The sequence below is a fragment of the Canis lupus genome, chromosome 15 (assembly GCF_011100685.1).
Source record: "Canis lupus familiaris isolate Mischka breed German Shepherd chromosome 15, alternate assembly UU_Cfam_GSD_1.0, whole genome shotgun sequence".
Lineage (NCBI taxonomy): Eukaryota > Metazoa > Chordata > Mammalia > Carnivora > Canidae > Canis > Canis lupus.
In genome coordinates, this window is record NC_049236.1 from 56,207,319 (window position 1) to 56,220,302 (window position 12,984).

General features: G+C 38.4%; 1 long non-coding RNA gene across 3 annotated transcripts in view; it reads right to left on the minus strand.

Annotated features, from left to right (window-relative positions):
• The window catches only part of LOC102157159, a 33,427-nt gene that overhangs the window by 16,115 nt on the left and 4,328 nt on the right, over window positions 1–12,984 (minus strand). Inside the window, exon 4 of one of the 3 annotated variants that reach the window (XR_005370945.1) lies at window positions 3,018–3,179. The exons of the other annotated variants lie outside the window; for them this stretch is intronic. This is a non-coding gene — a long non-coding RNA (uncharacterized LOC102157159). Of the gene's footprint in view, window positions 1–3,017; window positions 3,180–12,984 lie in introns of those variants that run through there. 3 annotated transcript variants of the gene reach the window in all.

A 12,984-nucleotide genomic window follows, 5' to 3' on the forward strand; every position in this document is an offset into this window, starting at 1 on the left:
ACTTCCTGTCTGAATGAATTCCTGCTGCCTAAGAAGTTTTAGTCCACTTTCAGTTTCTAACTCCAGAACAGACAGGGTCTCTCCTCTGCTGGTGCAACCTCTCTGGGGCCTCAAAACCATATGCTTCCCCTGTCCCCCTGTCCCACACCCCCCATCCCCACCCCAAGTGCAGAGCCCCAGAGCCCCTTGCCCTTTCCCAGCCCCAGGCAAGGTCTACCGACCTCCATGTGCCTGTCTACAAGGTAGGAGGTAGTAGGCAAAGGAAGGTGGGAGCAGCCCAGAGTGATGCCAGTCTTTCACCCAACAGACTGTGAGTGGTTGAGGTGACAAAATGTACAGAAAGGCTCCACTCAGAAATCCCTTCACCCCTAATACTACATAGTCTTCCGGTTTAAAATGTTCCCTATTGGGGCGCCTGGGTGGCTCCATGGGTCAAGCATCTGCCCTCAGCCTCAGGTCATGATCCCCGGGGGGGGGGGGGGGGGGGGGGGGGGTCCCTGCCCAGCGGGGAGCCTGCTTCTCCCTCTCCCTCTGCCTGCTGCTCACCCTGCTTGTGTGGGCGCTTTCTCTCTGTCAAATAAATAAATAAATAAATAAAGTGCTTCTTACTTAAAAGACCAATTAAGTCTAGGACATTTAGGCACACTTAAAAAAAAAAAAGTTGAAAATATTTTTGCTATTCAATAATGTTTCAGAAAACCTCCCAGGTAGAAAAACTTCAGTATTTTTCTCAAAATCTGAGGAAATCAGAAGCATATATTGATTTCCTCTGGACCTCTGAGTGAATCCACAGTAGAAGAATTTATTTAATATCTAGGTCATTTTGACTCTTTAATTAAAAAAATATATATGTATTTATGCATATGTATGTATGCATGTAAAAATATGTATGCATATTTATCGAATAGCTTGTCGAATCTGTCCTGTGATATAACCAAGCCATAATTTGTCATCCATTTTAAGGAATTATAATTCTTTTGAGGCCTTTCCTGGAATATCCCCCAGATTCTTCCTGTTGCATTTCTAGTTTATGAATCAAGCCTTTCATTCATTTATTTATTCAACAAGTATTTCTTTCCTTAGCAACCATTTTAGCATAGCTTTAACCACTTAGAGGGTTATAAGGGCAATCCATTCCCAATCTTGTGAGAGTTTACAAGCTATTCAGAATAGCAAGAGAAAAAGAACAAGGAATGAAAGAAGTAAAAGAGGACAAAGAAAGAAAGAATGCATTTAAAGTGGTCAAAGTATTTGTGTTATCTTAAATTCAGAAAGAAATATGTGAAACCTATGAAAAGAAAACTATAAACCTTATTATGGGACATGAAACAAGACTTGTATAAAGGGAAAGACTGGTTGAGGTCCTAGATGAGAAAACTCTGTAGTGGAGCAATATCAAATATGCCCAGATTAATCTAAAATTCAGTGTACTTCGATAAGTATACAAACCTCAAATTTTAAGACAAGTTGATCATAAAAGTCTTTGGGAAGAGTAAATATGAGCCAAAATAATTTTGAGAGTGAGGGAATGGCCCTGGACAGTTATCAAAATATCCTTTAAATCTGTAATGATTACAGAGTAGGATAATTAACTGGAAAGGAAAAAAACAAATAGAAGAGAATAAAAAGTTCATTAAAAACAGTTGAGACATAATGCTAACTTCCAATAGAGGGTTTTCCACATGCTGGACACCAGTCTAATTTATGATGATACAATTTAGACTGATTTTTAAAATAAGACTTGGATGGAAAAAAATATAATTCTGTAACAAAACGCCTTGAATTCTCATCTTCTTATTTATGTAAATAAGGTTTCTCAGCATTTATAACTATAAAACAAACAAAAAGCATAAATTAATGTTGAACCTGTCTCATTCTCAGAATGAGTAATGTTTATCCATAAGAGTGAATAAAATTGAATCTAGCTCCATCTGTCATTGAGAAATGCATTTACAACACAATTAAATTTTTTGTTTAAGAATTACAAATTTGTTGGGGTGCCTGGGTGGTTCAGTCAGTTGAGCATCTGACTTTGGCTCAGGTCATGGTCTCAGGGTCTGGGATAGGATCCCAGTCAGGCTCAGCGCTTGGCAGGGAGTCTGCTTCTCCCTCTGCCCCTCCCCCCCCACTGCCTCCCCTTTTGTGCTCTCTCTCTCTGTCTCTCTCTCAAATAAATAAATATATAAAATGTTAAAAAAAAAGAATTATGCATTTGTTATATTGATAAATTTCATACTACTAATAATTAAACTGACAGAGTATTTTCATATTTAGAACATTAATTAACCCAGGATATTATATATATATATATATAATTTTTTTTTTTTTTTTTTTTACTGAGTATGACAAGTGAGTAATCAAAGATTTTTAGGTATAAAAGTTATACAGGGGTGCCTGCGTGGTTCAATTGGTTGAGCGTCTGTCTTTGGCTCGTGTCATAATCCCGGGGTCCTGGGATTGAGCCTCGCATCAGGCTCTCTGCTCAGCGGGGAGTCTGCTTCTCTCTCTCCCTCTGCTCCCCTCCCCACTCATGCTCTCTCCCTCCCAAGTAAATAAATGAAATATATCTATATTTTAAAGTTTTACATTAAGATAAAACCACATGGGATGGGGCACTGGGTGGCTCAGTCAGCTGAGCCACTGACTCTTGGTTTTGGCTTAGCTCCTGATCTCAGGGTCCCACATTGGGCTCCAAGCTCAATAGGGAGTCTGCTTGAGATTCTCTTTCTCCCTTTGACCCTCCCCTGGCTCACTCTCTGTCTCCAAAATAAATAAATAAATCTTTAAAAAAATGTTATGGGAGAATTAAATTAGAAATATTAGTTCAAGGATATCAGAGTGATGTAAATATCTCTGGTTATTAGGAAGAGGTGCCACTTTGTTAGGATACTTAGATTTCATATGATTTATGTTCTTTACACTGATGTAATATGGTTTAACTTTTTTTCCCGAAAATAAAATGTAGTGATATTTAGCTCTCATTTACACCTTGACTGGAAAATAATTGAGAAATGTAGTTCAAAGAATAAGTATTTAATTGGGGATGGGAAGAACAGGAAATGCAGGCTTGGTAAGTATTCAGCAGCCAGAGGGTTGCATGAACGTGTCTTCTTACTGAGTCTTGAAAAAGTAGCAGCTCACGGGAGGCAAGTAAATTCAGAAGGGGCTGAGAGAAGGACCTAGCCAAAAAGGAAAGACAGAAATGAAAATTTTAAGCCATTATTCAGGCTGCCGTTTCAGAAAATGTGTTCCCTGAAAGATGAGGTTTCCACAAGATGTCAGTTTCTAGTTGTTCTGTGAAAACGATGAAAAACAATGTTTTTCAATATTTTTCTTTTAAGATGCGTCTTTTAAAAATCTATATATGAGAAGTTACCATATATATTGATGTAATTTTTCGTGTGATTGTTCTACATTAATATGGCTGTGGGAGTAAAGCATAGTAGTTAAGAGGACAGATTCCAGCGCCAGATTGATGCGTTCAGATCACAGCTCAGCTGTTCACTGACTGTGTTCAGCTCTATCACTTTGTGTACCGATTTTCTTGTCTGCAAAATAGGAATGATAATAACAACACTTCCCTCGTAGTGCTGTTGCCAGAATTAAATGAGATAATATAAGGAAAATGCTTACAACTATGTCCTGAACACAGTAAATACTATGGATGGCCTTGCTATTATTTTTAAGAAATGGTGCGCCACTTCTAAGAATAGCAGACAGAGATGACTTAATATATGAAGCAGGGACCTTTGATAGGCAAATAGGTGCATAATCAGCTTAAATAACTAAAAATGGCCATGCTGTATGTTATTGTCCATACAACAAATATTAACTTGTTACCACAGGTTTGTGATAGTTTTTGTGATTTATTTTATTAAATATTCTATATCAAAAATAAAATAAAATAAAATAAAATATTTTATATCTTCTATAGTCACTAAAGTTAAAAAATTCATTTCTCTAACTTATTGTGTAAAGTTTAAAGAAAAACATAAAATAAAATTTAATTCCTTCTAGCAGTTAATCAGAAATCGCATTTCGCTGTCTAGTTTAATCCAAATCACCTCATGAATTCTTGTAATGTTTCATAGAGAAAAACAGTTTTTAAAAGGCTGAAAGCCTACGTTTGAGAAAAGCTGGCTTTTACCAGAAAATTACTAAATTTCTTTTTATTTCTTTTATTTTAAAGATTTTATTTATTTATTCATGAGACACAGAGAGAGAGACAGAGAGAGAGAGAGAGAGAGAGAGAGGCAGAGACACAGGCAGAGGGAGAAGCAGACTCCATGCAGGGAGCCTGGTGTGGGACTCGATCCTGAGTCTCCAGGATCACATCCCCGGCCAAAAGCAGGCATCAAACCGCTGAGCCACCCAGGGACCCCCCTAAATTTCTTTTTAAAGATTGTATTTATTTATTTGACAGAGAGAGTAAGAGAGAGAGAGAGAGCGCACAAGTAGGGGGAGTGGCAGGCAGAGGGAGAGGGAGAAATCCAACGTAGGACTCGATCCCAAGATCCTGGGATCATGACCTGAGCTGAAGGCAGATACTTAACTGACCGAGCCATCCAGGTGCCCCCCAAATTACCAAATTTGTTAAATAAAAATACAAGATTATCAAAATACCTGCATTAAATTTTCTAGTGGGACTCTGGCACTATTTATATGATACTATTATAGCACTAAAGACAACACTGAATGCCCATAAATGAACTTTTATTCAGCTGGATACATTTAACTATAGATTTGGTCAACACCACTGGTGGGTAGCAATGGATTTGTATTAATTTTTTCAAGCTCCCTGATTTATATTCAATACACTGCAAAAAAACAAAACAAAACAAAACAATACACTGCAGTAGTAATGCACCGGTATTTACCTTGGTAATATACTAAGTAATTGACTTAATAATTTTTTTAAGATTTTATTTATTTATTCATGAGAGACACAGAGAGAGGCAGAGACATAGGAAGAGGGAGAAACAGGCTTCTCACAGGAATCCCAATGTGGGACTCGATCCCAGGACCCAGGATCACACCCTGAGCCGAAGGCTGACTCTCAACCGCTGAGCCATCCAGGTATCCCTTGACTTAAGAATTTTGCCAGTGCTTATGTAATGAGTTTTATGAAGTGTTTAATTCACTATAACAATAATTAGTTATGCTTCAACCTTAAATAATTAATGGAATCTCAATTATTCTTGGAAGGAAAGTAGAAGGCAGACATAGAATAGCAATTTTTAAACTTTTTTGGATTTGAGGAATCAAAGAGAATCTAAAAATTATGGACTCTTTCCAAAAATCTGCACGCTTTTATGAACCTTTGTATGTAATTTCAGGGAATCTGGGTGAAATGTCTTAAACTATCATCCGTGAACCATCTGCATCCAAATTTCTAGTTAAAAGTTCAGATTCCTGAGTCCCACTGCAGACTCACTGGATTGCAATCTCATAGGATCAAGCCCAGAAATAAGACTTTTAACAATGTCCATAGATGACACTATTTAAAAATAAACTGTTTTTAAAAGATTTATTTACTTTATAGAGAGAGGGAGGGGAGGGGCAAAGGGAGAGGGAGAGACAAATTTTTAGCAGACCCTTTGCTGAGCTCAGAGCCTGATGCAGGGCTTGATCTCAAGACCCTGAGATTATGACCTGAGCTGAAACCAGGAATTGGACGTTTAACCAACTGTGCCATCCAGAGGGATTTTTTTTTAAAGACTTTATTTAGGGGATCCCTGGGTGGCGCAGCGGTTTGGCGCCTGCCTTTGGCCCAGGGCGCGATCCTGGAGACCCGGGATCAAATCCCACGTCGGGCTCCCGGTGCATGGAGCCTGCTTCTCCCTCTGCCTGTGTCTCTGCCTCTCTCTCTCTCTCTCTCTCTCTCTGTGACTATCATAAATAAATTAAAAAAAAAATAAAAGACTATAAATAAATAAATAAATAAATAAATAAATGACTTTATTTTAAAATAATCATACCTAATGTGGGGCTCAAACTCATAATCCCAAGATCAAGAGTCACATGCTCTACAACTAAGCCAGCCAGGACCCCCAAAATAAACAGTTTTTTTTGTCAAAGGAAAAGACATGTGCGTGTCCATGTGGGCACACATGCATAGTCCTGTGTATCATTTTAAAAGTCAAATATGAGGATCCCTGGGTGGCTCAGTGGTTTGGGGCCTGCCTTCAGCCCAGGGCATGATACTGGAGCCCCAGGATCGAGTCCCATGTTGGGCTCCCTGCATGGAGCCTGCTTCTCCCTCTGCCTGTGTCTCTGCCTCTCTCTTTCTCTGAGTCTCTCATGAATAAATAAATAAAATCTTAAAAAAATAAATAAAAGTCAAAGAGTACTGTAAGGCTTATGATAAAAACCTGCAGTCTCCTACCCCGCCCTTCCCCACGCCTACTTCCACCATTACAGGTTAACACCCTCACATTTTCTAGCTAGTTTCACTGATAATTTTCCTCCATGTCTTTATATTCACTTCCATTACTGTGTCTTGATTTGCCTGTTGACTTCCTGCCATTGTGAATAAATACTAGAATATTACTTCCTGACTCCATTTTTCTCCTTCTATCCCCCAATATAATTATATACAATTTTTTTTTGTTAAATCAGTTAACATTACATCATTGAAACTATATAAATATTGTTCACTGAGCCAAGTAATGCATTGCAATCACACCTCTTTTCCGGTATAAGCTTTCTTTATTTCTGAAGTTAATAATTGCTTCATTTTATCATTTGTTTGGTTTTCCGTCTATCTATTGTTAACACCCCCCGCCCCCAGGGGCCTGGCATCTCAGCCATATATTTATTAATTATATGCTCTGCATACTCACAAATTTCTATTCCATTTTTCTGAGCTGCTCTGAGAGCCCTCTTCCCTCCTCTTCCTCTCCGGCCTGGCTGTTTTCTACAAGTTCTGGGACATTCCTTCCTGCCACCTTACAAATTTCCTTACTGCTTTTCTTTCTAGGATCTTCTCCTTTATCTTCCATTTTCATATTTTAATCCCCTATTTTCCTAAAATACATCTTTCTATCTTCCCAAGAAATAGTGGAGGTCTACAGTTTGATACCTTCTAGATAGGAAAATTGGGTGTATTCTACATTACTTGAGTTACAGTTTAGTTTTGTAAAGGATCCTAAGCTAAAAATAGTTTTTCCTCTGAATTTTTAAAAAGATTTTATTTATTTATTCATGAGAGACACACACAGAGAGAGGCAGAGACACAGGCAGAGGGAGAAGCAGGCTCCTTGTGGGGAGCCCGACGCAGGACTCGATCCCAGGACCCCAGGATCACGCCCTGAGCTGAAGGCAGATGCTCAACCACTGAGCCACCCAGGTGCCCCTCCTCTGAATTTTTAAGGTAGTGCTTTATTGTCTTCTATAATCAAGAGTGATTAGTAGTGATTCCAAATGCTATTCTGAATCATTCCATTTTTTGTGTGATCAGCTTTTTTTCTCTGAAGGATTTTAGAATTCTATTCCTTATTCAAGGTGTTCTGAAATGTAATGATGATATACCTCGAAGTGGGTTTTTTAAAAAATTTATTGTTCTGGGTAAGTCCTATCTGGGAAATTTTCTTCTTTCATTCTGGATGAGCTCTACCTGGGAAATTTTCTTGTATTATTTCTCTGATGATTTGTTCCCCTCTGTTTTTTCTTGATCCCTCTTTTGAGACTCATATTAGTAAGTCACTGAATGGATTTGATAATGTCCTCATCTTTCCTCTTCTGTTTTCCATCTTTCCCAACTTGATTGTCCAGTGTTTTTATTGAAGGTTTAATTTACACCATCATAGATTTAGTTTTAAGAGCTCTTTCTTGCTATGTTTCCCCTTTTTCTGGGAGGGGGGTCACTTCTTGTTTTTGTTTTATAGACATATATTCTTTTGTCTTTTTGATGATAATAAATTATAGTTGTTTTGAGTCCTTTTCTCCTTGAATTGTTTCTATTCCCTCCAGGTCCCTTTCCTTTTCGTGTGTACTTTTCTTACCATTTTGGAGGTATTCATCAAATTTTTAGTGATTCTTGGGTTTCTATTCATATTTAAGAATAACACTAAAAATTTTATTAGAATTTCCTGTGTGGAGTACTGATTTGTGAAAGTAGATGCACTAGAAATGAACCAGATTTTTACTGGGATCCTCCAATTATAAATATCTAGAGCACTTTTTTCTGTTCTCTGTCATCATTCTATTTCTTTGGGAACTGAGCATGTACTTAATGCTCCTTTTCTGATCCACTGACCCAAAGTTGTCTGGCTGGGCAGGATGAGTATAGGAAGGAACCTGGGGTCTAACTATTTCATATGTAGACTTTTACTTATACCTCCTATATTCAGCCTGCACCTGACCTCCCCTTCAGTGACCTGACAGGTCCCAAATCTTGGCTTTACAGTCTTTGAGGGGAACTGGCCTTCATCTTCATTCTTCAGTTTTGAATTCTTCCTCTCTGCTTAATTGATTGTTACTCCTTCATCCACTTTCTTTTTTTTTTTACTTTTTAATTTTTATTTATTTATGATAGTCACACACACAGAGAGAGAGAGAGAGGCAGAGACACAGGCAGAGGGAGAAGCAGGCTCCATGCACCGGGAGCCCGATGTGGGATTTGATCCCAGGTCTCCAGGATCGTGCCCTGGGCCAAAGGCAGGCGCTAAACTGCTGTGCCACCCAGGGTTCTCTTTCATCCACTTTCTATCTTCCAAACACTTACCCTTGGCCAAACACTTACTGCAATCTGTAATCACTGCCTTGCCTGCCTCTTATCTTTGTTTTTTGTAAGCTAACGCCTTTTTTTGAATTCCTTTGCTGTCATTTTAGAGAGATTTGAATAAGGAGGGAGGGGGAGTAGAGGCAGAATGCTTGTAGACAAATCACAGTTTTAAGCAGAATTCTAAAATAGATCTTGTGCAACACACACTTGAAGGCCACTGGCTAGAACACGGAATACTGGACAAATGCTGACTTAGTACACGAACTAGATTAATTTATGTAGAATTAATGATTTAAGAAAAACAAACTATGGTGTTTGTTGAACTATCAATCTGGTGGGGGAAATCATCTTGAAATAAAAATTCCTGTCAAACAAACAAATGAATAAGAAAGGGGAAAAAAAAGGAAGGAAGGAAGAAAAAAATCACAAACATGTTAATTGTAGCTATTTAATTCTTAAAAGAGATGTTACATTTATTTTTTAAAATAATCTCTACCCTCAATGTGGAACTTGAACTCATGACTCTGAGATTGAACATCTCATGCTCCACTGACTGAGCCAGCACTCCTAACTGTAGCTATCTATAGATCTATGGACACATTATTATATTCATCTTTGTACTTTTCTATATTTTCTAAATTGTATGCACAGTGGATCATTACTTTTCGAGTGTGAATGAGTGTATGGTAGAAAATTTCTGTACCTTTCCCAATACCTCACCCATGGAGGTGAAATATAATCAACAGATTAATTGAACAAGCTTTTACTGAGTGCCTCGACCAAAGCTGCATACCTCAGAGGCATTAATAAATAGGTAAATATTTTCTGAACCATGATCTGAAAAGAAACTGTTTTTGAAAAGTTTAGAAGCAGGAAGTATCTTGTGGGCAATTTTAAAACTGAAAAGTAACAGTGTTATATCAACGTTTTTACATTTGATTTGTTTAAAAACAAAACAAACCATGTGTTTGGTGCCTATCATCTCACAGACAGATTCCATGCATGGAGCTGGAGATCAAGAATCTGTAGCCCAGTGTAAGAAAGAATCCATAGTGATGGGGTCGTGGGTTCTTGAAAAATGCTCGGGGGAAATACAGCCATCTGCATTTTATAATGTATAAGTGAATGCATATGTGGCAGATTCTCTTGGTCTGTTACCTAACAGTCACTTTCCCCACTCTGTGCTTCTCTTTGTTAGAGCCTTGATTTTGTTTCGGTGACTTCACCCTCCCCACATGTGATTAAGGAAATCTCCCCATTAGTCAAAGCTAATCACGGTAACACCATATTTCACTTGCCAATGATTAAAAACTATCGAGCTTCTGAGAAAATAAGACACATGGGAAGAGACCACCCCCATCTTCTATTGGATGTTGTTGCATCTGCACATAATCCCAGGAACTGTGGGGACCATATTGCTATCTGCCTGAATCCAACACACAGAGGAGAGGAGAGCCAAAAGATACACAGAGAAGCAGAATCAGAGCTCTGATGTACCATGCCTGGGCCCTAGTGATCTACCTTTGGATCTTTTGTTCTCTGAGGAAAAATACCCCTTTATTGTTTATTCCAATTTGGGCTGGAGCTTCAGTTACTTGCAGCAAAGTCATCCTACCTAATACGGGATACTTTGTCTCAGGAAGAGGCTTTTGTGTAAGGGGCTGATGAGAGAAAAAGCAGTTGGTATTATTGTTAGGCAAATGAGAAAGAAAAAATTTACACCTGGGGCAGGATTCTCTGCTGAACCAATCTGGTGATGCTCAGGCAAAAGGGCTTCAAAATTAAACCAGGAAATTAGGAGCAAAATTGTGAGCCCCATGAATGATCAGTTTCATAATGAGGACTTAGAGTTGGCTGGCAGTGATCTCTTTTTTCCTAACCAAATAAGTGAAAAAAGTTCAGGAAGTTTCTTCATCTAGTGACTATTACAGAGAATTCTTTTGTGAGCGTACAGAGCTTACATGCAGGAGGGACTGTGAACTTCATTCACTCATTGGCTCATTCATTCATTTAGTTTAACAAATATACTTTTGAGAAGACACCATGTGTCAGGCATATTAGGCAACAAGACATAGGCCGTGATCTAGTGGGAAACAAAGATGTTATATATTTATATAATTTTATATTTATATATTTATTTATTGGTTAATGATAAATTTTGATAAGTGCTTTAAGGAATAGAAAAGGGTTCTATATCAAACACTGGAGGGAAGGAGGGTCGTTAATTAAGACTAGAGACCGAGAGAGTCAGAACAGTAGATGTGAATAAGTGACATTAAATTGAGAACTGAAAGATAGTTAATCAGACAGAGTTGTGAGCTGGGGTTGGGGGCATTCCTGGCAGAGGAGGCCTGGTGGAAGAAAGGAAAATACACCAGTGTGGCTGGAGGATAGCAAGTGACTGGGAGGGGGATGTGAGATAAGTTTGGGGAGGGAGGGAAGGACCCAACTATATGGAAGGTTATGTGAAGAATTTTGGATTTTATTAAGTGCAATGGGAAGCCATGAAAAAGTTTTCATCAAAGAAGTGACAAGAAACAATTTACGTTTTTTTTTTTTTTTTAATTCATGAGAGACACACAGAGAGAGAAGCAGAGACATAGGCAGAGGGAGAAGCAGGCTCCCTGCAAGGAGCCTGATATGGAACTCGATCCTTGGACTCCAGGATCATGCCCTGGGCCAAAGGCAGGGGATAAACCACTGAGTCACCCAGACGTCCCATAATTTACATTTTTTAAAAAAAATTTTATTTATTTATGATAGTCACACACACACAGAGAGAGAGAGAGAGAGAGAGAGAGAGAGAGAGGGAGAGAAGCAGGCTCCATGCACCGGGAGCCTGACGTGGGATTCGATCCTGGATCTCCAGGATCGCGCTCTGGGCCAAAGGCAGACGCTAAACCGCTGCGCCACCCAGGGATCCCCAATTTACATTTTTAAATGATCCCTATGGCAGCTGCATGTAGAATAGATTCCAGATGGGACAAGAAAGTAACCAGGCAGGAAATAATCATGACTTGGACTAGGGTGGTGGCAATGGTCAGGGAGAGAAGTGGATGTGAGAATTATTTTGGATGAGAGAAAGCAAAGGGTTAAGGATGCTTCCTAGGTTTCTGCTGTAAACAAATGTGTAAAGGCAGGTGTTACAAATGGGTAAAGAGGAAGAAGGCAGGAGAGGCAGGCTCTGGAACAAGGAATGATTGAGAGTTCAATGTGGGATGCCTGTGAGTTATCCAGTTGAACACATCAGGTAGGTAACTGGTTATGAAGATCTAGAATAGAGGTTAGGTTTGGAAGTAAAAGATTAGGTGTTATCAATATATAGATAGCATTTACAGTCACAGGAATGGATGAGTTTATCTAGGGAGAGGGAGAGTATGAATGAGAAGAGAAGAGAAGCCCTGAGGAGTTTTATATTTTAAAGGATGGGAAAGGAAGACCCTCCAGAAGAGACCGAGTTGGTCAGGTTGTTTAAAGCTAGAAGAGGTCCATAGTACTAAAAAGGAGAGTTTCAAAAAGGAAGAAGTGGCCAATTGTATTGATTGCCAAGAAGATGGAAAATCTCCCTTGATTTTGGCACCATGTAGGTCACAGATTGCTTTAGTGAGATTATCAAGTGGACTGAGTTCCGCTGCAAATATCAGAGAATCAATTTACTATAGATTAACCCTTGCACTACCAGAGTCTATTGGATCCAATTTTAAGAGTATGAGCTTCTTTTCCGAGAGGTTCTAACTATTTATAAGGATGGATATTTCATGACTTTTATTCTTTCTTAAACTCCCACTTTTTCCAATAAACAAAAAGCAAATGTACTTTAAAAATGTGATAACTCATTTTATCTTGCAATTGCCATATGGACACATTGAAGTCTTTCATAATTTATGGGATCTTAGTGATCTTAATTTTCTTTAGCTTTAAACATTTTGCTATATTATCATTCTAGGAGTTATTTCAACTTTACTCAACAACTATTCCATACTATGTTAGAGAAGACAAAATAACAATTTGGAATTGCCTAGGAAGTTGATTCAACAGTAAATCAACTGTTATCACTGTTATATCATCCTTCCATTATCTTATTGTATTGTCCAAAGCACTACATCATCTTTTAAGAAGGTATAAAAAATATCTGGAGACATTATCTTTTTAGTTTTTTATTAAGGCTTTTATTGATCACTGATGAGAATTCAGAAATTTCATGTTTTGTCCTACAATGGCAAAGAAAACTGATGGAAGAAAACACTTCAAAAGTATTA